General features: G+C 53.6%; 1 protein-coding gene across 5 annotated transcripts in view; it reads right to left on the bottom strand.

The window, feature by feature from the left end:
* The window catches only part of ZNF423 (zinc finger protein 423), a 363,648-nt gene that overhangs the window by 160,532 nt on the left and 182,850 nt on the right, over window positions 1-20,266 (bottom strand). Inside the window, exon 1 of one of the 5 annotated variants that reach the window (XM_003937254.4) lies at window positions 13,792-15,183. The exons of 3 other annotated variants lie outside the window; for them this stretch is intronic. The gene's annotated coding sequence lies outside the window, so the exon portion shown is untranslated. Of the gene's footprint in view, window positions 1-12,685; window positions 13,687-13,791; window positions 15,184-20,266 lie in introns of those variants that run through there. One more of the 5 variants, XM_074403318.1, reaches the window with a different exon arrangement.

The following is a 20,266-nucleotide window of genomic DNA, read 5'->3' as shown; positions in this document are numbered from 1 at the left end:
CTCTCAGCCAGTTGGACTGGGAGGAATGATGACCTGGGCAGTGGGTCACAGGTCACCATGATTGTCCTCCCACTGGATAGGCTGGGGGCCACCCACTTTATTAGTGATTTTGTAAAAATGCCAGGATTTACAAATCAGGAACTCCCAGCATTTTTTTGTTCTTTAATTCAGTCACTTCTGGCCTTTTTTTTTTTTTTTTTTTTTTTTAACAGACAGGGTCTCCTTCTGTCACTCAGGCTGGAGTGCAGTGACGCAATCATGGCTTACTACAGACTCAACCTCCTGGGCTCAAGTGATCCTCCTGCCTCAGCCTCCCAAGTAGCTGGGACCACAGGTGCATGCCACCATGCCTGGCTAATTATTTATTTATTTATTTGTAGAGACGGGTTCTCTCTATGTTGCCCAGGCTGGTCTCAAACTCCTGGCATCAAGTGATCCATCTGCCTCAGCCTCCCAAAGTGCTGGGATTACAGCCATAAGCCACCATGCCTGGCCCACCCCTGGCTTTTCTGGAAGAAGGCAGGCAGCACAGACTCTGCATCTGGCGTGTGGAAGATGAAGCTCAGCTGGGGCTCCTTGGAGCAGGGCCCCTACCTCCCTGCATGCCCAGACCCCCAGGACTTCCCTCACCATTATGGGGTGTCCTGGGCCCTGAAGACATCTGTGTTTGCCTGGTGGCTCAGAGCCAGCAGCAGGGCTTAGAGTCCCAACTCCCCCACTATGTGTGTGACCGTAGCCAAGTGAATGACCCTTGTTCGGTTTTACAGATGAAGAAACTTGTCTCAGTTTTCACATCTGTAAAATGGGGATGACTATATATGTAGACCCAACTACAGAGTTGTTTTAGAGATGAAATCAGTGAACATATCTGTAAGGCGTTACACATGACAAATGTTCTACAATGCCGACAACAGTCACTGGCTACTGAGTCCCAGCTCACCACAAGGTGGTCACAGGACAAGGAGAGGCTGGTAACGGCTGGGATGGTTTGAGTGGACACAAGACACAGTGTCATCTCCCTGAGCCCTGATCAATAACCAGCAGGGTCTAAACTAAACCTACAGTTACCCGTGCACAAGACGGTTTTCAAGCAAAGCAAACTCGACCTGCCAAAATTCCCCGAGGGCCCCTGCCGTTCACAATCCCAGGGCATCAGCCCCCAAAGGAGCTTCAAGACCCCTCATCATACAGCTGGAGCCCAACGCTCTCGTTATACAGACAAAGAATCTAAGGCACCAGCAGCCATCCATGGCTTGGACGTGGGTCCCCTGGCTCATGATGGAGGGGGTGGGGGATGAGCCTCAGACTCCCAGCACACCCCCACCCACCCCTGCCCCCACACGGCTGTTGGACACGCAGGGCAAGGACACGTCCACCTTTCCCCTTGAAGCCTCTGACCTCGCAGAACACACAGCCTGCCAGGCAGCTCCATCCCTTAGACAAATTTACTTAGCACTGATATTGAAAATGCAATTGAGCTCGAGTTTTATTGCAGAAATTAAACAGACTAGGAAAGGGGGAAAAAAAGCCAGTGCTCGTCAACTCACCCGAGAGCTGGCTGTGATCAAACTTGCTAAAGAGGAAACGTAGTGATCAAGTCCTGCCAGCAAGGAAGAGCCCCCCAAGTCTGCCCCTGCGAGGGACTCCCCAAGGGCGCTCGGAGCTCAGGGGCTCGGGAAGGTTCTCCTGCCAGCCTCCTGGCGTGGGCCTCCCGCGCACCCTGACATCGCCTGCCTGCCTCTGCACAAGGAGTTGGTGCCTTGTGAAGTCATCTCCGTGAGCTTCGCGAAGCAGCACCGCCAAGGGCCTGCGCAAAGGGCACTCGGCTCCACTCGAGAGAAAGCAAAATGCTTTCAGGGTTGAATCACTGTTTTTCTTGACTCCCTTTGGAGATCGGCAGAGCCCACATTCGGCCGTGTTCGTGGACCTGGGACTGGAAACAGCTGCGCTCTAATTACATGTAAAGTGTACCAAAACATCCCTTTTATCACAGACTGGAAATCTGTTAGCATCTGTCTCTCCTTTGTTTCTTCCACAAGATACAAGCTTGTTTCTACATTTTTCTCACCTGTAGCGGTGATTAAAATTCATTATAAATGAAAGGAGTGAACAGAGAAACAAGTTCCTCTGTGTACCGTTCTAAACTCAAATTAGAAACAGCTGTTTGCTAATTCATGCAGTGATGTTTTGTCGTGCTCTGTGAATCAATAATAACTCACCCTATCGCTGCAGAAATTTTTGGATAATCCATATATTTAACGCGGCGTTGGATTCTTCAGGCAGGGCTGCGGCGGCGAAACCTCAGGAGGGTGGGAGGGGACTTGAGCTCCCCACTCTGGAGACATACCCTGCTGCCCTGACAGAGAACCCCGAACTCAGAGCTGCCCAGAGCCTCTACCCCTACACGAGTCCTGGGAGGACCAGAAGGAAACCCTGAACCGGCTCCTCATCTCCTTCCCTCCCACAGAACCACCAAAAAAAAAAAAAAAAAAAAAAAAAGAATTCAACTCTGATTAAACGCAAACCACACACATCCTCCAGCCGCCGGAGGGAACAGCAAAATTAAAAGTCTAATTGGTACCCGGAACAATTTAAAACTATTAAGTATAGGTGAAGCTTTTCTATAAGAAAATAATCCTTTGATTGGGATTAGGCTTGTTTGGATAGCATTTTTCCCATCCACACACTTTAGCTGCAGAAGTTAGAGCTAAGGTCTGGACGTGCTCAGGAGTCTCTGAGAAGTGTGCAGGCATCCCCTTTGCCACCTCTAGGGAAAGGAGCAGGTGGGGTCCAGAGCTGCATCCCCATATGATTGATGCCTTGGAGGGAAGCAGGTGCTCTTTCTCCTTTACAAGGAGGGAGATGGGCAACAGTTTTGGAGGCTTATGCCAAACCTGCTCTGTCCTGGCTAACACATGCCCATCCTTCAAGACACTGCCTCCAGGAAGCCTTCCCTGACTGCCTGTCATCCTCCCTGACTTCAAGGCACTGCCTGTTCATATTTGAGTAGTTGGGGTGTCCCTGTGTCTCCTGCACCTGGGGCACCTGTGTCTCCTGGGTCTGGAGCATGGTCATAGTGGGCCACTTTTTGAACTTCAGACTGGTAGCCTCTGCAGAGCCCTTTCTGTGGCCACGGTGCCAAACTCTTAGTAAGCTCCATTTCGTTAAACCCTCACCTCCATCCTATGCGGTGGCCACCACCGCCATTACCCCCATTTTACAGATCAGACATCCGAGACACAGAGAGGGTGAGGGCCTGACTTCCACAGCAATTAAGTAGAAGGAGCCTGGAATGACTCCATCGTTCTCCAGAAGCCATCAAGACCACCCCCTGTCATCAAAGAGGTTCACTGAGTGTGCCTCACCTGCTCCAGCCCCTCAGGCTTCATTCAGGCCACTGCAGCCACTGAGCACCCAAACCCAACCCGTTACTTGCGGCCCAGCTCTGCCCACCTCCCAAACATCTCACAGGTGGTGGTAGGACGGGTGGTCTCCTGCATGGCTAAGAGTATGTTCTTATTTCCTTTTCTCCTGGTGTGGATCTGGGCCTGCAGAAGACAGCAGTCCAGTATGTCCCCAGGGGTGCAGGGCACAGGCCCCAGGCAGGGGCACAGAAAACAGCTCATGGTGTCCCTGCAGGGCTGTAGGGAGCTTTCCCTTAGCCAAGGCCACTGGGTGCCAGAAGCTCCAAGCCCGGGAGGGCTGGGAACGGAAAAGCACAGATGAGGTGCCACAGATGAGGGAGACACGGGCACTCAAATCAGGCTTTGAAGGAGTAGAAGCTCCGCTGACCTGTGTTCTTCCAAACGTGGGCTACTTCCCATTGGTAGGACCCATGATCATTTTAGGGAGCAGCCAAGATGGTCTGAAATAACCCTGACACACAAATGAGAAAGTTAGTTCCGCTTCCATTCTACTGTCAGCCTTTAGATTAGGTCAGTGAGAAAAGCTCTGTTCAGGGCTGTCTCTACCTGCTCCCCAGCATTTCAGCAAAAGAGAGGGCAGACCCCATACTTAGCATTTCCAGAACACAGCAGCTCCTGGCTGGAGTAGCATGAGCATGGAAGTTTCTTCAGTTTTGTTTTATTTACATTTAAGATCACTGTCATCTTACAGTAAATGATACTGGTTTTCCATTTGCAGAATGAAGTAAATGAATTGATTTAACCACAAAAAGAACCAGCAAAGAAAAATACTCGGTGAATCACAGCATCAGTGATACTCAAATGTTGCAAGAATCACAGCGGAGATATGCAAATGACCAAAGCCTGGGACCCCCGGGGAGAGACAGAAGGAAGGAGAAGGCTCCCGGGAGAAGGAATGGCAGGAGCCATGGCTGAAGCTTGGGTATCGGTAGGAGAAGCAGCTCAGAAGGAGCAGTGAGAGCCCATCATCAAGAGCTTGAAGACCAAGGAAAGGAGCCAAGAACTCAATTCCACAGGCCCCAGCGACCACCAACACTATCTGAAAACCTAGCTCACGAGTAAGTGGGATCTAGCCTCCCCAGCCCAGGGCTCTTTCTAGACTTCCCATAACTTCAGGTCTACGACTGAAGCAGAACCCACTTCAAGGAAAACAGTAATCACTGACCCCAGTGACTCAGGGCTCTCAACAGCCGAGATCAGGTGTCCCTGCAGGAGAAAACCCCCGCACAATCAGCGTGGAGTCCCCTTCCACATGGGGACCGAACACTCAAGTTATGCTGGACAGCAGAATTATCCACTTCCCGCCAAGGACTCCTGATGGGGTGCTGAGGGAGATGGGTACACCATCCTTCAGTGAGTCCAACCCAGCCGGCTTTTCCTCCAAATCTGGAATAAATGGCCATGTGCTCTGTGTGAAAGAGCCACGGTGTTCCCAAATACACACCATGGACATCAACGTGCTGAACAAGCGTCTGCTCCCACAGGAGGGGGCGTGGAAGATGGAAGGCCCCAGAGCAGCATCCGTCTCCCAGCCACTTCACCCGGAACCCACACTGCGGGATTACTTCTCTTCCACACACCCACACAGCCTTTACCCGGCAGAGCACATACAACTGAAGCCGCGAACGCTAAGTGGGTGCAGGAGCTAACCCCAGTGGGAGTTTTTTGTTCATTAGGTCCAGGGCAAATCTCCAACTCTCCAAGCATCTGTCCCACCTCCCTCCCTCCTCCCACCCCCACCCAGCTACCTAGGGACCTGAGTCAAAGCTCTTCTGACTTCCAGGCCTCCACCCCACCTACAATGCAAATCCTCCTGAAAGCAGACCAAGTCAAACCTGATGAGGTGAGTGTGAATAACCAAACTCCCACTCACTCTCCCCCCTATAATGCCCATATCTGGGGGTATTCCAAGGCCCTGCAGGCTGGGCTGCTGGTCATGGCATCATCTTTCCTCACCAAGGTGCAGCCCACCCTCACCCACGACAGCCCCATGCCTGCACCCCAGGAAGCGAGGTCCTCAGGGCCTGAGGGAATGAGGGGAAGTGATGTCAGGGTGTCATGGTGAGCCCAGCCTTGGCTTCTTTTGGGAGCAGACAAGCCAGGGAGCTGCAGCTGGGGATCACCTGTCCTAAGAACCCTGCCACACCACGCCCCACCTCAGCAGCCCTCTACCACAGGCCTTGCCCCTGGCCTCAATCCCCAGAGACCACTGCCCAGTTCTCTGATCTCACAGCAGGTGCCGGGAGAGGGTGAAGAGCAGAGCATCTGGTCAGGGCCTGAGCCAGGTTCAGGAGGGCTCTGCAGCTCGGCGCTTCCCAAGGGAGGCCTGGGGAGAACAAAAGCTCATCCGCACAGGAGCAGCCCCTCTCCCTCCCCTCCAGGCCTCGCTGGCCCCAGGCCGAATCCAGCATAACCCACAGGACCAGCCCGGGGCCCTCACCCTAGGACAGGCCTGTACTGGGCCAGCACCGGGCCAGCACCTTGGTTCCAGAACTGCTTCCAGACCCCAGCAGGCCATCTGCATGGCCTTAGGAGAGACACTTTGCCCCTGGAATCTCCTCGCCTCATCTACAAAATGCAGCTGGTTTATGCGACTTTCTTACTGGACATGCAGACAGAAGCAGCACTAAATGAAAATAAAGAACGGGCAAGCTGAGGCCAGTTGCGCTGTAATCCCAGCACTCTGGGAGGTCAAAGCGGGTGAAACTACTGAGGTCAGGAGTTCGAGACCAGCCTAGCCAACGTGGTGAAACCCCATCTCTACTAAAAATACAAAAATTAGCTGGGCATGGTGGTGCGCAGCTGTAATCCCAGCTACTCGGGAGGCTGAGGCAGAAGAATCGAACCCGGGAGGCAGAGGTTGTGGTGAGCTGAGATTGCACCACTGCACTCACTCTAGCCTGGGCAACAGAGCAAGACTCTGTCTCCAAAAAAAAAAATAATAATGGGCAGGCGAGCAAATGGATGACCAAGTCCATCTTATAATTTTCCCAAAAGCCAGTATCAGAGAAAACCCCATGATGCCTCCAAGGTAGAACTCTGAGATTAGACCAACTGATGGCACTGAAGAACGATTAATAGATTATATTTTGTATTCTATATTGTATATTGCACATGTACATATAGGTCTAATCAATGACATTTATTAAGTGTCACATAATTCTTGGGTGTTTGATCCATGTCACATGTTGTCTCATTTTATTTTTTTTCTCCAAGACAGATGTTCAAAGAGTTGTCTAATTTTAATATTCACAACAATCTGATGCATTCTTATTTCCAGTCCCATTTTATAGATGAGAAAACTGAGGCTTATAAAGGTTGATTGGCATGCTCAGGGCCTTACAGTGGAAATGGCCGAGCTGGGTTTTGAACATGGGTCCCTTGACCTTAGAGGCTGTGCTCTTAGTCAGCACAGGACGCAAGTTTGTGAACCATCATGTCCCAGGGAAAGAGAGTGTGACACTCACTCAGGTGCACAAACTTTCTCTGGTGGAGCCCAGCCTGGGAGGATGTCTGAATTGGCTGGAGACTTCCACAGACAAGGCACACACACTGCCTGACCTCAAATCCCAGATCCCCTGCTTCTCAGCCAAATCCCATCCAGGTCCCAGCCCCAGGGTCCCGCGCCAATCATCTGGAGGATGGAGAAACTCCTCAAAAACACTCCCTGTCTCTGGTCATGTGCCAGGTGCCCTCCAGGAGACGGTCATGAGCTTGGTCCCACTTTATGGAAGGGAATGCTGAGAGATGGAGGGACTCAGGGACCTGGTGTGTGAACTGCGACCAGTGGCACCCTGGGAGTTTAGTAGCTGCAGTGACAGTCTGAGTAAAAGGGCCTGAGGCCCCGCCTCCAGGTGTCTGCCTCTCAAGCTTGACCCCAAAGGCAGGAGAGGTGATGCCCCCCGGGGCAACCTTCACCCAAAAGGGCCTGGAGCCAGTTGGCTCCTCTGAAGACCATTCCTGGAGCATCCTGCACAGGTATGAAGGTTTCAGCCAATTCAAGCCCAATGGTCTACAGCAGCAGCCCCAACACTGCACCCCAAAGTCGGCCTTTCCCTGTCCCTGTCTCCTCCATCCTGCTTCCTGGGAGCGCCTCCTTGCCACACACGCAGCACTAAGCCCTTACCTCAGGCTCTGTGTTCAGGGGGCCTCCCTGCAACACTGCCTAAGGTGCAGCTGCCAGAGATGGTGGCACCAGACTCGGAAGCCACATCCTTCAGCTTGCACAGCCCCCGCCACAGCCCCGTCTCTGCACCTGCCAGGAATTGCCATGCCCAAGTCACTGAGAGAACACTGTCAGGGTCTGTGGGCTATACTATTACCCAACCTGGTCCCTTCAATGGCCTCAGGACTGACAGTGGACAATGCTAGGTGCCCGGGTGTAATCCTAAATCATGATATTGATGAAATCATGAGTATGATGTTTTTGTAACACTCATTAAAATAAAGACGTAATTGGGTTAAACATGCATGAACCACTGGAAACTGGCTGGGCAGCCCTAAATGTGGCCCTGGCCCTGCTGCCCCGGCCCCACTGCCCACGCTCCACTGCCCCGGCCCCGCTGCCTTCCCGGCCCCACTGCCCCGGCCTATACTGCAGTGACTGCAGCTCTTGGTCTGCCCTTCTCCCCTTCTCGACCGGCAGTGCAGGGGCAGGGGTGCATCTTCATAGCTGCTGCGTCCCCAGCACTGTGCCTGAACTGAGGCAGGCAGCAGAGAAGAGGTGGGCTGGGACCCGAGGGGAGCCCAGGGCCTAAGGAGGGCCAAGAAGAGAAAAGTTGGAAGTTTTCGAGGATGTGCTTGGCCAGCCACGTGGCCCTCTGCAGGCCCGCTCACCCCTAAACTCATCCAAATCTATCACATGGCAGAGGAAATTCCAATTTTCCCCTGATTTTCATGTTTCCACCCCTAGAATGATAGTCATCGTGGACTTTGTGGCTGGGCTGTGGAGCCTCAGGACAGAAGGTTGCCCCAGCCCTGCCCGTGGCAAGCAGGAGATGAAAGCGACTCATCAGGCCTGGGGAAGGCTCTGGGATACGGCAGCAGCCTCGGAGAGGCAGCCACCCGGCCCCAGACCACAGGGAGGAGGAGGAGCTCCAGTTTGCTGGCCAGCATGTCAGGTCCATAGAGGTGGTTATGCCAGGGTGTTCCCCTAACCGGATTCCCGAGTGTGGGGCAAGGCCGCTGAAGTCCCAGGCATCAAGGCTGGAACATGGGGACCCCCCACCCTTTCCCAGCATCACTGACCCTTTCCTAGGAACCCCCACCGCTGCCCCCACCTGCCTGCCCCTGCTTTCTCAGCCTGAGTGGCCACCACCTCCTCCCACTGGAACCAGACCCTCATCTGTGTGCCTCATTGTATGCCCACGCTCACGAGCAGACCTCTATATCCACCACACTCACCGGACACTTCCCATGTGCCAGGCTTTCTTAAGATCAGTTATTTACTTACTTACTCGTATTAGTCTTTGATGATTTACTTGTTCGGGGTGCGGTGTGTTTTTGTTTGTTTGTTTGTTTTTTCATTTTGTTTTGTTGAGACAGAGTCTCTCCCTGTTGTCCAGGCTGGCACGATCTCAGCTCACTGCAACCTCCACCTCCTAGGTTCAAGCGATTCTGTTGTCTCAGCCTCCTGAGTAGCTGGGACTACAGGCGTGCAGCACTTCGCCCAGCTAATTTTTGTATTTTCAGTAAAGACAGGGTTTCACCATGTTGGCCAGGCTGCTTTCAAATTTCTGACCTCAGGTGATCCACCTGCCTTGGCCTCCCAAAGTGCTGCGATTATAGGTGTGAGCCACCGCGCCCGACTTGGGTTTTTTTTAAATTTGAAATAGAGTCCCACTCTGTCGCCTAGGTGGAACTGACCGCCTGACTCATCAGCCACATGAAATGCTGAGACATGGGGTTTATGGGAACCACACCCCTGACACACATATCCTCAAGAGGAGGCAAGCTAGACAGATGTAATGCAGGGGAGAGAGACGCTGATAAAGAGCAGTTGGTCACCCTGGATCCTGCACATAGCCCACGGAGGGCTTCACATGCCCACCGCTGCAGGCACTGGTACCCCCCCTTACCTAGGGGGGTCTGTGAAGGGGAGATGCCACCCCCAGCCCAGCACACACCAAGGGCACCACTGAGGGTGGTGCTGGGTGTACAGTCTGCCACAGGTAGCTCCACGGTCCCCAGCTGGTCTCCAGCTCCCAGCACACAGTAGGTCCTTAATATTTGCTGGATGAGTCAGTGAATGCACGCTTCAGTCAGGCTGCTCGTCAGGGTGGGGTGCAGGGCCAAGAGGGAGCTGCAGCTTCCTTCCTCCTCCTCCACCTGCACTACTCGTCTCCAGCGCTTCCCTTATACTTTTTCATCCTCATCCAAGAATGTGATTAAGGTTTCCTTGCAGGTACTCTCGGCTTAGAACTGCCTGAAGACAATTCTGAAAAGCCGAGGATTCCTGAGTCCCCGGGATTCCCCACAAGGTGACTGGCAATAACTATCTGCTTGATGACTGAATGAATGGACGGATGGATGAAAGGGTATCTTTCAGGTTCTGGCCTATGGAAAACTCTTGATAACTGTGGCATGAGTAAACGAGTAAATGAAGGGATGGATGGATGGACGGATGAAATAGCTAAGTCCAGGGCTTCGTCTAATGGAGGCACTGGAAAACTATGGTATGAATGAATACAGAATGAGAAATGAGAAAAGGAATGAATGAATGACCTAATCACAAAGCAGCAGCAAGGAGCCACTCAAGAGGCCCCTATAAGGTGGGGCCTAGGAGCTGGGGACAGAGCCTCCAGTGGAAGCCAGGGAGTGAATGAGCCTGACCGAGCACTCTCCTGACTGCCTGGGTCCAGAGGAGCTGCCCCCAGCAGAACCTGTCCAGCGTCACCAAGGTCTCTGAGGTCCCCTCGCATTATAGCAGAATGCAATTAGTCCAGTCTTCAGTGGGGCCTGAATTTGTTATGATTTTATTTGAAAGAGCCTCTTAGAGCCAGGGAAGGAGCAAGGGTATGAGGATCATGGTGCATGGAAGGTGGCAGAAGGAACAGCTCAGCTACGCAACCTCAGCCCGAATCGTGGAAAAATGGCATTAAAACGAAGGAGACACGGAGCTGGGGGGCAGGGAGAGGGGGCTGGTCTTATATATTCAGACCAGAGCTGAACAAATGGATGGATTTAATAAGCTAATAAGCTGAGATGCCACGCTCTTAAAGATACAGACTCAAACTGGGCATGGTGACTCACACCTGTAATCCCAGCACTTTGGGAGGCTGAGGAGGATTGATCACCTGAGGTTAAAAGTTCGAGACCAGCCTGGCCAACATGATGAAACCCTATCTCTACTAAAAATACAAAAATTAGCGAGGCATGGTGGTGGATGCCTGTAATTCCAACTATTCAGGAGGGGCTGAGGCAGGAGAATTGCTTAAACCTGGGAGGCAGAGGTTGCAGAGAGCCAAGATCACGCCACTGCATTCCAGCCAGAGAAACAGAGTGAAGTTTCATTTAAAAAAAAAAAAAAAAGATACAGACTTAGCAGGGGGATTTGGGGTGGGGCGGGTCTCCATATTTTTCTGGGAAAACCCCTCAAGTGGATGCCTTTCTTCACACACCACACTGGAGAATAACGGTATGTGAGTATGCATGTATGTACGTCAGGCATGTGTGTCTTCCCCACCTGGAGGACCCCCAAAACTCACCAGAAACTTCCTAACTTCCTAACCAGGACCCGTGAACAAGTGCACCCCTCCACAAGGAACGCACAGCCAAGCAGCCCCCTGGTAATTTTTTCAGAGGAAGTCAGGCCAGCCGAGCACAAGTCGGTGTCACCTCCTTCCCAGCCTGGACTTCCCTCTCCCTGCCCAGTGGACCAACAGTACAAAGTGAGCACTTCCGGCTCATCTTGGGAATCTCCTCGCATCCATTCACTCAATCGGCCAGCCACTGCACTGTTGAAATATTTATGGAGTGCCTCCTCCGTGCCAGGCTCTGCTGCAATCACAGGGCAGCGAGCACACCCAGCAAAGCCCTGCCCCACCGAGGCTGCATTTAAGGGGCATCTGGATCACATAGAGGAAGGCTCTGGAGCCAGGGAGCCTCAGTTCAAATCCCAACTCCACCACTGACCAGTGGTAAACCAGGATACGTTAATGGACCTCTCTAATCTTCACCAAGAGAAAAAACAGCCAGAATCCTTTCTGCCTCCTCGAGTTGTGCAGAGGATGAGATCAGATGCCGGAGGTTAAGCACGCTGGCCCAGCGCCTGGCACATGGCGCATGGCACTTGCTTAATGAACAGAGCACTGTGTGTGGTTTCCAGACCAGTGGTATCAAACGCGGAGACCGCTGGGCAGAGCCCTGGTTCTCTGTAAGACCCCCGCCCTCGGTGAACCCCACCCCCACTCCCAGGTTACCCTTCCCGCAGCATCCCCAATTTGCCACCTCCTGATGCCATTCCTGCCCATGTCATGTCATTAAGAAAGCCAGTCACCTAGAAGGGCTCCGGTCCACCCCGACCCAGTCCTTAAATCTCTTCTACAAAGAGGTTTGGTCCCTTCCAGTGAAGGGGAATCCACTCCCTTCTGAACTCTCTTAGCCTGCAAGAAGAAATGATCTCCTGATGAGCCCCCAAGAAGGGCCTGCTGACCTCCTCTCAGGGACAGGAATAACAGGACCCCCCGACCAACCATCCTCCAAGAGGGAGGACAGTGAGTCACCTGCTATATGGCAGCCATTTTTTAAAATGACATTGCAATTTACATTCTTTCATTCCTTCCATAAATATGAGTAAGTACCTACTCTGCCAGCCCTGTTTGAGGCTCTGGGGATAGGGTAGGAAGAAATAAAGTCCTCGCCCTCAGTGAGCTTACAATGCAAAGAGAGGAGACTAAATCTCCCTGCTGAAAAAGGAATAAATCAGTCTGTAGGGAGTCACGTGTTGCTATAAAGAAATGCAGGGCAGGAAAGGGGTGGAGAGTGGGGTGCCACTCCAGACAGGTGACAAGGCAACACTTGAGCAGACACCAGAAGCAAGCAAGGCAGCAGACCAAGGCAGGATCTGGAGAGAGAGTCCCAGGCAGGGATCTAGCAGGTGGGAGCACCCTGAAGCCAGAGCATGCAAACTTGGGCACGTTTTCTGAGATGTCCACATGGGGCTTAGCGTGAAGACATGTGCCCTGCCTTCTAAGATCACAGGCCAAGCTGTCATCCAAAACCCCACAGGGATCCAAAATCCAACCCCAGCATCAACTCACTGTGTGATCTGACACTGGTCTCTCAACCTCTCTGGTCTTGGTTTCAGCACCAGCTAATCAGAACTGAGCATTCTCCAAGCAGGAGCTGGCAGAGGAGGCCCCCGGAGTCCTCCCGAGTCTGCGGCTCTGTGCAATTGCGCACCCACCATTCCTCTCCACCCCATCGCGCCATTCTCACACCCCGCGCCAGCAACACCACGCAGGATTGGTACTCTTGCCAAAATAGCTATTAACCCAGTAGCCAATAATAACACGTTATCCTATCAATTTGCTTCTGAAATGCTGTGTAATTGCAGAACCTAAGTTTGCCATCTCGGTAGCCTGGTTACCACATAAACAGAAAGAAACTCACCAGCCTCTTCCCCAGGAGGACAAGTGGCTGGCCACGAGAAACACCCAATCACCACGGAGGCTCCCCAGCCCCCTCGAGTTCCTATAGAATCCATCAGGAATCACAGTCTGGCATTCAGCAGTTCCAAGGCTGGTCTAAACGTCCCCCTGGCATGCCACCCCTGTGACTGGAGAGGGGACCAGTGCCCAGGATGGGATGGCTTTGTAGGTGGCAAAGTCAGGCCCGGCAGCTGCACTCTGGTGGCCTCCCTCCCGGCCAGCGGTGCAGGAAGTGGGACAGACGAGAAGCTCTGAGAGGGCACGGGAGAGGGCAGGAGACGGGCAAGCAAGCACTTGGGTGCAAAAACCATCACAGATGCAAGCCAGCCCTCTCCACAGGAGACAGAAGGGACAGGAGGTCTACAGGCAGGGCACGGATGGAAAGACAAGAGAGACACAAGGGAGGGGCTCCAGACCTAGGAGTCACGGTGGGCCCCAGGGCCCTCCCCACTCCCATGCTGCAGGCCCAACCCCGGTCTGACACCCTGGCCACCACCGCCTGCTGGCAGCTGGCCGCCCACTTTTCCTCTCTCATTCCTGAAAAAACGTTTCCTTCCTTCTGGATTTCATTCCACTCTAAGCAAACATTCTGCTCCCCAACACACGGGGAGCCTCTAAGGGGACTCAGCATTCCGGTGCAGACACCAGCCTGTTTTATTCATTCTTCCCCCCTCCAGCCTGGCCACCCCTCACCACTGTCCCGTGCCTCCGCTTACCTCTCCCCCTGCTTACCAGGGCGTCCCAGAGGGCCAAAACCTGAGCCTGAGTTCCCAGCACCCAGCGGCAGAACAGGCAAGGGCTGGAGAGGCGCTTCCCTCTGGCCCACTGGTGATCTCAGCCACGGGATGCATCCCCACCCGCCTGCCTGGGCCGGCAGAGAAGGATGGGCCGAGGGTGTGCTGCTCCCGCGGCGGTGCTTGGCGGAGGACCCAGCTAGCAGGAGAGGAAGGGCCTTGGGGAAGAAAAGGGGCTGGGAAAAGGCACAGATGGGAAGGGAGAGGACAGAGGAGGCCCAGGGCTCAGGCCACGCGGCCAGATGTTGACCCAGTTGAAGATTCCAGGCCCCGGGGGTCGACTGGGGAGTTCTGGTCCCCCTGCCAGCTCAGATTCTACAGAGATGGAGGAGGGCCTGGTGCTGAGGCTGGGGTTAAAGGGAGGACCACAGAGAGGGAGCAAAGGTTCTCTCTCGGACACCGGCCCTGTCTGCCAGGACAGGGTGGGGGGAGAGGCCCTGGGAGGCCCCTGGGTGGGGTGGGTGGGGAGCTGTCTGCGGGAAGCAGCTCTTAGCAAATGAAAACCAGGCCTCGGAAACTGGCCGGGCCACAGCCAGGGCACAGCTCCAGGGAAAACCCCGCTGCTCACTAAAAGGTGCCCCAACCAGAGCAAAAGGTGGTGTCAAAATGAATGAGCAAGGAGGGGCCAGGCGGCTCGAGGGAGGTCAGGGGTGGCCCCCAGCTGCAGCCCCACGATCCCTGCTCCCTTGTGCTCTGAACGTCCCTCATTGCGGGCACACTGTCCTCTCAAGGCCTGCTTGCCTGTAAGTGCTGTAAAAAGCCAACTAACTGCAATTTTCTTCCCTTGGCTTCCCTCCGCTCAGCCTTGGTCAGGTTCTCAGCAGAGCTGGGCCTGGGGCTGGGGACCGGCCAGGCAGGGCAGGCCTGAAGTCCCCACTCCCGCCATATTTGGAAATTCAACCCTCAGTGCTACACTGAGGCCCACAGAGGTTGGTACTTCCGACTTTGTGGGACCCCAGGGTTCAGCAATCAAGAGGTTGGTGGGTAGCGGCGTTCAGTAAATACAGATGTCACCCACACATCCTTTCATTCACCCATTTGGTTATACACAGGATGTCTCTGATGTGTCTATAGCCCAGCGGGCACTCAGGTGGTGAGGGTAGGAGGATGAACCACACTAGCAGCTCTTGGCCTGAGGAGTTCACAGTCTAGGAAGAAGGACAATATTTGAACCTCTGTGTTTTCTAGGAGAAGTGTGTGGGGCCTGGGGGTAGAACAGTAACGCAGTGAGGGTGCCAGGGCCCTCCTGGAAAAAGCAGGCTCTCCGTGGAGATCAGCAGGATGAAGAAGAATTCGCCAACTGATGGAAGCAGGGGGCAGAAACTAGCTCCAAGCAGCAGGACCAGCGCGAGCAAAGGCCTGGAAGTGAGACCGAGGCAGGCTGCACGGGGTCTCCTCTGCTCCTTGCTCTCAGCCACAGTGGGTGGCCCAGCGGTGGCAGCGCCGCCCCGACCCCCCTCGCAGACTTGGGGAGCCCCCCCATCAGCACCTCTGGAGACCAATCCCACAGAGCCGCCATCCAGTCGTCTCTTTCCCAGCTGAAGTTCTAGTTAAAAATGTCTTCATATGTTTATTTTTAAGGGGGGATGGGAAGGCAGAAGGGAGACCTGAAGGTCTTTTTCTTTTCAGAAAAAAAAGAAAATTAATAAATAAATAGAGCCTCAAGAAAAGGGCATGGAAAGGTCTCTGCATCTGTAACCACTGAACAAATTAAAATTAGCTCATTTAATCAGCTCCTAATGGCCTGGCTGTCCCGAGTGGGCCCCAGAACACAGCAAACTTCACAGCAGAAACACGCAGGCCAATGTCAGTTTATCCTACAACAAAGGGATTTTCTAAATAGTGCGATCAAAATGCAGCAAAGGCCGGGGAGAGCTGGGGAGACAGAACGCGGCCCCCCAGATCCTGGCTGGCCCCCACCTCCCAGCTTCGTCCCTTTGAACGGAATTGTTCTTTTGGCTTTTGTTCTAATTATCTAAACATGTGCGTAACTCTGTTCTACAAAGAGTGTTTTAAACAGCAGAGGAGGTAACTCTAGCCCCTACCATACATTCCTGGGGCCACTCTCTCCAGCCTCACACCTTTAATACCTTCCCATTCCTCACCTGTCTTCAACAGAGGCGTAAACACACCTACAACACACAGTCACCTACATATGCCAGTTACAGTCACACACAGTTACAAACACACACAGTTCTACACACACGATCACGTATTACACCAGCTACATACACATAGTTATATGTGAACAGTTACATACCTTCACGGTTGCCCATTCTACATGCATAAAGTTACACAGACACACAGTTCTATACACACATCACGTATAACACATTACATATGCATGGTTATATATACACAGTTACACACGTGCATGCACAATTAACCACCCCGAGTTACATACACCACACACAAGTACATGTGCACACAATACACCAGCTCCTCCAGCTCCTGCCTAACAGCTGGAGGTGGGGGAGCCCCATCTCACCAGACCCCCAGGGAGGGACGCAGTGTGCACACCTGAGGCCCAGGCTGGTAGTAAGGACTCATTTCCCTGGGGTAGCTTCTCTATGCAACTTGCCACCTGGGCTAAATTATTAGGGCAAACGGCCAGGGAGGAGGGCTGGGGCCACAGAAAAAAGGGCAGGGTGGGAGAGCACGATGCCAGGGGGAAGCACAAGCCCATGGCCCAGTGGGGAGGAAGGAGGCCACGCCATCACCACCTCCATCACCAACGCTGACCTCAACTTCCCTTCCCATGGCCTCTAAACCGGCCAGCCTGCAGCTCTGCCTTTAGGCCCAGAGCCGCCTTAGGTGCTCAGCCCACAGGGAAATAAGCCTGCAGTCAGTCAGATCTAGCTGAAATTCCAACTCCACCACTTACTAACTCTGAGCCTCCCCCTCCTCATCCAAAAAAAACGAGAAACAATAGTAGTCCCTATCTCAAGGGGCAGTTGTGCTGATTTCATCAGAGATGCCAGTAACATGCCTAGCCCAGAACAAACTGGGTCAGTGTTTGCCACTCTGGCAACTGAAAAGTGTGGCATGGAGCCCAAGAGAAGACCATCAGACAGTGGGTCGGGGCGCAACCAGACAAGAGCTGGCCATTTGACGACTTTCAATTTCTTACGCAACCCTCATCCTAAAGTGAGGAAGGGGAGAATTTTAAAACTGGATAAAAGAAAGCCAGGTGCAGTGGCTCACACCTGTAATCCCAGTACTTTGGGAGGCTGAGGTGGGCGGATCACAAGGTAGAGAGTTCAAGACCATCCTGGCTAACACGGTGAAATCTCCTCTCCACCAAAAATACAAAAAAATTAGCTGGGCATGGTGGCAAGCACCTGTAGTCCCAGCTACTCGGGAGGCTGAGGCAGGAGAATTGCTTGAACCCGGGAGGCAGAGGTTGCGGTGAGCCGAGACCACACCACGGCACTCCAGCCTGGGCAATGGCGTGAGATTCTGTCTCAAAAAATAAAAAGAAACAGGGTAAAAAGAGGAACCAACTGAGATGGAGGGAAGCCTTCAGAAAACTTCTGACCTGGAGTCAGAACGTATCTTCTGAAGACCTGCTCTATTGGTATTTACAGCAACACCCTGGGGTAAAAGCAATTGTTAACTCCATGTTGCAGACAAGGAAACCGAGGCTGCACGCAGTGGCTCATGCCTGTAATCCCAGCACTTTGAGAGGCTGAGGCAGGAGGATCGCCTGAGCCCAGGAGTTCAAGACCAGCTTGGGCAGCATAACAAGACCCTATCCATACAAAAAAATTAAAAAATAATTTAGCCAGGCATGGTGGTGCATACCTGTAGCCCCAGTTACTTGGGAGGCTAAAGAGGGAGGATCACTGAGCCCAGGAATTCGAGGCGCAGTGAGCTATGACCGAGCCACTGCACTCCAGCCTGGGTGACAGAGTGAGACCCTATCTCAAAATCAATAATCATGATGAAGAAGAGGAGCAGAGGTTCAAGGGAGGTGAGGAGCCCGGGCAGGCAGAGGCAGCACAAACAGGCCTGTGTGGCTGCAAGCTGCACGCCAATGCCCAGCCCCGATCCACCTTCCTTCTCGAGGCAACCTGTTCTCCCAACTGCAAACTTTCCTTAGGAGGACTCCAGCAAGTAGGAGATTCTGAAGTTGGCTGCTGGCTCTGGGAACTACAAGAGCCTCAGACCACCCAACCTAGACACAGACATATGGCCCTTTCCACGCAGGAGTTCACCAAGTACTCAAGCCCCTACCTCCCGCACCCCTCCCGTACTGAGCAGGAGTTGGGAAAGAACCTGTACACAGAACCCTGGCTGTAAAATGGGAAAACATTTGACAGACTTGGAAACTGAGGCTCAGAAACGGCAGGGATGGGAGGCTCAAGCTCCTGCAACTCCAAGGCTGACTCTGCAAACCTTGAGTCCTCCCGGGATGGGACTCCTACCCCGCTTGCCCAGCCCTTGCCCAGGCAGGTCCTCCTGGGATCTATTAGGTGAGCAGCATTGTTAAGACCCCAGGGAGTGCTCCAAAAAAAAAACCTGGACATGGGTTCCATCCAGAAGGTCCCACTGGGCTGGTGACAGCTGTCCTGGTCCTGCTGAGGGATCCTGTTTTTCATTTGATTGGCAGGGCCCAAGCTGACTCCTGGTACCCCTGGAGTTCGGCCAAGATACAGGGCAAGTGGCAGGAGGGTCAGAGCCACCTGATGCAGCCTCTGTACAGGGAGCAGGACTTGGGGAAATAGCTCCCACTAACCCACTCATGCTGCAGACCCACAGTCTACTCCCAGCCCCATCCCCAACAAGCACCAGGCCCCCAGGAAGAGGGAGGGGTGGGCAGGGAGGTGAAGTGTATGAGCTTGTGTCTGAATCTTGGCTCTGTCATCTGCATGCTGTGTGACCTGGGGCAAGTGACCTCCCCTCTCTGAGCTGCAACCATCAACTATAAAATGAAGATGGTGACAATGCATGTCTCCTTCCTTACTTGAGGACTGAAGGGAAGTTTCTAGCTCAGTGTCTAGTCCCCCTTCCCCAGTAGTAACCCTTAGTAAGCACAGGGAGTCAGGAGAGAGGGGTGCGGCATGGTCTTAAATACATCTCGGCCAGCCACAGTGGTTCACACCTGTGGCTCACACCAGCACTTTGGGAGGCTGAGGTAGGCAAATCACCTGAGGTCGGGAGTTCAAGACCAGCCTGACCAACATGGAGAAATCCTGTCTCTACTAAAAATACAAAATTAGCCAGGCGTGGTGACGCGTGCCTGTAGTTCCAGCTACTCGGGAGGCTGGGGCAGGAGAATCGCTTGAACCCAGGGGGCGGAGGTTGTGGTGAGCTGAGATCGCGCCATTGCACTCCAGCCTGGGCAACGAGAAAATCTGTCTTTAAAAAAAATCCATTTCATCTCCTACACGGTGTCCCCTAGAGGCCCAGGCCCCCATCCCCAGTGAGTGGGATATGGGGCACCCCTCTTTCAGATGCAGCAGGACTGTCCCCTGCCATAGACTCCTCAGCTATTCTTGAGCCAAGCCCAGCAGGCAGCCGACAGGGCAGCCCAGAGGACGCGGCCAGGCCAAGTGGGGTGCAAGTCCTATCCTTATGGGATCTGGGCCCAGCAGGCAGGAGTTGGACCTAGAGACCCCTTGAAAAGCCCCAAACTTCTCTTATCATCAGGACTCAGAAGAGAACCACAAGAGAAAAACAGCTGGTGGTATCTCCCCCTCCCCAGTAACATAGACCCCTCACCATCTATGTCACCCCTCACCGTCCAGGTCACCACACACAGAGCCCAGCTGGGCTGGTCACTTGAGCCCTGGCCATGGCTCCTGCTTCCCTACTCCAGGGCCATATGGCCTTACACAAGCCTCCAGCCTCAGTTTCCCCTCCTTGGCTCTGCTTACTTCACAGAGCTGTGGTGAGAGTAAGAGGGGAAGGACGGCTGTGGCGATGCTTTGTAAATTGTCACGTGCCATTGCCACAGGCAGCATTTTTGAGGATAACCAGAAAGGCCAAGCGCCATCTGTCCATTCCCCTGCATCAGGGCAGCGGCCCCACCACCAGGAGAAGAGGAAAGGCCAGCAAGACAAAACCAGGCAGGCTCACGCCAGGGCTGGACCCTCCCCCCAGGGCCCCAGAGTGCAGGTGGGAGCCACTGTGGCTCGGCAGTTGTGTTTGGTGACGTCGGAAGGGGAAAGCAGCCCCATTCAGGTATTTCAGCGCCAACAGGATTCCCGGGACTAGGAAGGCCCAGCTTCCCTCATTAGCTGTGCTTGGCTACCCAGGGGGCACAGAAGAAATGGTGTCAGCATGGTTCTCTGGGATGCAGCCAGCTGGTACGTTACCCAGCACATAGTAGGTGTCACCCACTGGTTGACTTCTCCCAGCCACCAACCCTTAGACAACCTGTCTCTGCAAGAGA

Source organism: Saimiri boliviensis, chromosome 1, assembly GCF_048565385.1.
Source record: "Saimiri boliviensis isolate mSaiBol1 chromosome 1, mSaiBol1.pri, whole genome shotgun sequence".
NCBI classification, from domain to species: Eukaryota; Metazoa; Chordata; class Mammalia; order Primates; family Cebidae; genus Saimiri; species Saimiri boliviensis.
This window is presented reverse-complemented; position numbering and strand designations above follow the sequence as displayed.